Raw genomic sequence first — 3,361 nt, forward strand, 5'->3', positions numbered from 1 at the left:
GCCAGTTTGGATTAGAAACAACTTACCTATCACAACTTCTTTCAACATCAAACGCTGGAAGCCAATCTTTCCATTAATCCCTCGCATGTTGATCCTCTTTGCCAGTGTGTTTGTGATGAGTGCGTTCATTATCCGCCACACACTCTCCCTTACATTTGACCCTCCTTTCAGAGCCAGGTAATGGATCTTTAAATGAAAAGGCAGAAAACCATTTAACTGGCTTCTCTACAGTTTAGTCTATCTACAGAGGTAAGCATTATAAATAGACAGGACGATTTAAATTATGACCCATTTTGTATCTTCATGGGTTTTACAAGTTTAAAAATAAAGTCTGATAGGGAATACAATTTGATTGTATTATATGACTCTAACGAGGAAAAATGTGCAGCATTTTCTGACAACAGTGGTCTCAAAAACATTGTCTCAAAATATTGGCACCTGCTAAAACGCAAGGAATGTTGTTTTTTACTGTTTTGTTTTTTCTTCTATGGCTCACTTTCCTGGCAAGTAATATTTAAATATTATTTGATTGATACACTTACCAATTGATTTTTTAAGTCGTTATTTCCTAGTCTCTCTTCTAAGTTTTCAAGGGCGTGCACATCAGCAACTGGTAGCAGATCCTGTTCAATACCAGTTTCTTCTTCAACTATGGATTTTAGACCCTGAACCGTCTTGAATATAGATTTCATTTATTCCAGCATGATTTCCTGATTTGTCAGGATAGCACGAAGTAGTGCTGGGAAAAATAAACATTTGCAGTCTTGGTAATATGAATTGCAATGCATGACACTCAATCACCATTTATATTTTCATATACTTACAAATGAAGAGATCACACTGTTGCTGATTGGCGCTTGATGATACATGACCTCTCTGGTGCTGATCTGCAGAAACAGTGTATTGTCAGAGTAAGTGGTGCTGGTCCAAAGACACAATCTCTTTGGTGTTGGTCTGGCAAAGTGCATTGGGGAGACATGTAACCTTCACAACGTTCGTCTATGGAAGTACCGTCTCTGTGGGCCTGGTCCGGAGACATGCTGGCTCTGTGATCATGGTCCGGAGAAAAGCTATGTCCCTGTTCTTGGAACACGCCTCTGTGGGCCTGGTCTTTGGACGCATGTCTGTGGACATGCTTTTGCCTTCTGGGGATCTGGTATGGGGATGCACTGCCTTGCCTGTATTGGTTTGGATCATTAACTGCTCTGGACTGAATTATCATGAAATTCATTTATAAAATTTAATCGTATTGGTTTCGAAATGGAGTAATTCTTAACTTTCACAAAAAGTGACTGAAAAAGAATTTAGCTGTTATCCTGTTACAGAAACATAAAAATGCGGATACAAACCTTGATTTTGCTTTGGAAGAGACAATCCCTTTAGAGCCAAGAGAATGCAAAATTTTTGGTGCAGTAGGCAGCAAACCTAGTCTGTAGCAACATACCAAACACAGCACAAGCATTTTAAACATACACAGGTAGTCAAGATTTGCAAGTCAAATGAATATTAGAAGAATATACATACTTGTTCCTTCCCTTCACTTTTGGCAAGGGTTCTTCCATATCATCTTCTTCTCCAGGTAAGCACACAGGCTTTTGTCTTAAGAACCAGTCATTGTTACAAGGCGCAATTGTCACTTTGTCAACATAATCAAATGGAAAAATAATATCTTACCTCCTTCTTCGTTTGTATTTAACTGGCGAATCCTCACCATCTGTATCAAGGTCTGTGTTGACAACAGCTTCAGGAAGTTTCAAACGTGCCTCATTGTAGTCATCTAAAAAGATGAATTAATGAGCCTTCTCCCTGTTTTTGTTTGAGCAATTTTGACATATGCCTTGTATACATTATACTACTTTTTACATTCAGGTTATGATGGTTGGCGCAGGAAAGCATAGAATCTTGCAGTTCTGTATGCAAATTAGTAAAATGGGTTCTGCTTACATCTAAGCACATGGACCAAATGAGTCTCAAACTATCTCTAAAAGGTGGCTGTAGGAAAGAAAAAAAAAAACATTGTTTGGTTTGTCAAAATAAATTTTCATTCCTAGTGTGAACAGTGCCAGAATGTCAAAATACAATATACAGAATAGCCAATCACTTCATATTCCTGAACCTTCTCACATGGCAATCTTAAAAAAAAATGATGTTACGGACTGGAAATGGGAGCCCAACAAACACAATTTGGACTTACAGTCCTCTTTGTTCGTATGTGAAAGTTTGTAAGTTGACAGTTCGTAAGTAGAGGAGCACACACACACACATACACACCCTCACACTATACCACCAAGTCATCATTTTTCATAATTCCAATATTAAGTAAAAGTGGTAAATTTGTTGGAGAACTGACCATATTCATACATTTTACATACAAATACTGTTCCCAAAAACAAACATTTTAAAATATATTTAACAAAACTGAACTTACCTGATGTGAATATAACTTTGACATTGTATGGAGTCCATCCATCACCAGGGCTATCTTGAGCTTTTGTGGACTTAACAATATCTACAGTGTTTGGAGACCAAAAACACTGTCCATCTCTGACCCAGGTTGAAGGCACCAGTTCCACTTCATTTGTGGCTTCAAATACAACTATATGATACATTTCCTGGAAATAATGAGACCTGAGCTTTACAAAAACATCCAAATAGCAACTAAAGGGAATCAATGCTTCTTATAACTTTCTCCTTTTGAATGTAGAAGAGGTGCAACAACAAATTTATCATAGAACGGTAGTCTGACATATTTCTGCAATCCTATTTCTAATCTGAAGCATTTGTTAGTCATGGACAAGTCTGAAACAAGGTAAATCCCCAACTCTCTAGAGTCAAATGGATATCCATAAAATGGTTCCTGGGTTCTGTATTCTTTCCCTACAATAAATACTTCCTGTCCATCAACAATTATATTTTCAACTAAAACTATTTTACTTTTCATTCTGACACAGCAATCTCTTTTAGAGATACTCAAAGTCACACCATTCTTGGTCAGTTCCTTGAACTGACATATTTTCCTTGTAAATGACTTTGGCACAGGCCCATCAGTGTGTTCATGCTTACATGCTGTATGTACTTGGACAGATAGCTCACCAATACTACTGGCATCAATTTCAGATAATCTCCGGATTGCTTGAGTCAAGGGATTGTTTGGCCCCCTAACCATTTTTTTCAGCTGTCCCAAAAAATTTTCAAATGGGAAACCAGAAATCAAATCCAAATTTCCATGTTGTTTTACATCCTGACTAAGTTGTATCAGACCATGCACATTATAAACTAGAAATTCTGGTCCATATAAACTGCTAAAGTGTTCAACAAACCCAACAAGAAGAGAATGTGCAAGGTCATTCATAATGAAACA

At 37.3% G+C, this 3,361-nt stretch overlaps 1 long non-coding RNA gene across 3 annotated transcripts; it reads right to left on the minus strand.

Annotated features, from left to right (window-relative positions):
- Positions 1 to 845: 845 nt before the first annotated feature.
- LOC140578826 (uncharacterized) lies at positions 846 to 2,520 on the minus strand. 3 transcript variants are annotated; one of them, XR_011983100.1, is made up of 6 exons: positions 2,429 to 2,519; positions 1,675 to 1,777; positions 1,525 to 1,599; positions 1,350 to 1,430; positions 1,012 to 1,178; positions 846 to 887 (listed from the first exon to the last, which is right to left on the minus strand). It is a non-coding gene; the product is annotated as an uncharacterized lncRNA (long non-coding RNA). The 3 variants fall into 3 exon arrangements; XR_011983099.1 differs by having other exon boundaries at positions 1,525 to 1,777; positions 2,429 to 2,520; XR_011983098.1 differs by lacking the exon at positions 2,429 to 2,519 and having other exon boundaries at positions 1,525 to 1,864.
- Positions 2,521 to 3,361: the final 841 nt, after the last annotated feature.

The sequence above is a fragment of the Paramormyrops kingsleyae genome, chromosome 1 (assembly GCF_048594095.1).
Source record: "Paramormyrops kingsleyae isolate MSU_618 chromosome 1, PKINGS_0.4, whole genome shotgun sequence".
In the NCBI taxonomy this organism is placed as follows: domain Eukaryota; kingdom Metazoa; phylum Chordata; class Actinopteri; order Osteoglossiformes; family Mormyridae; genus Paramormyrops; species Paramormyrops kingsleyae.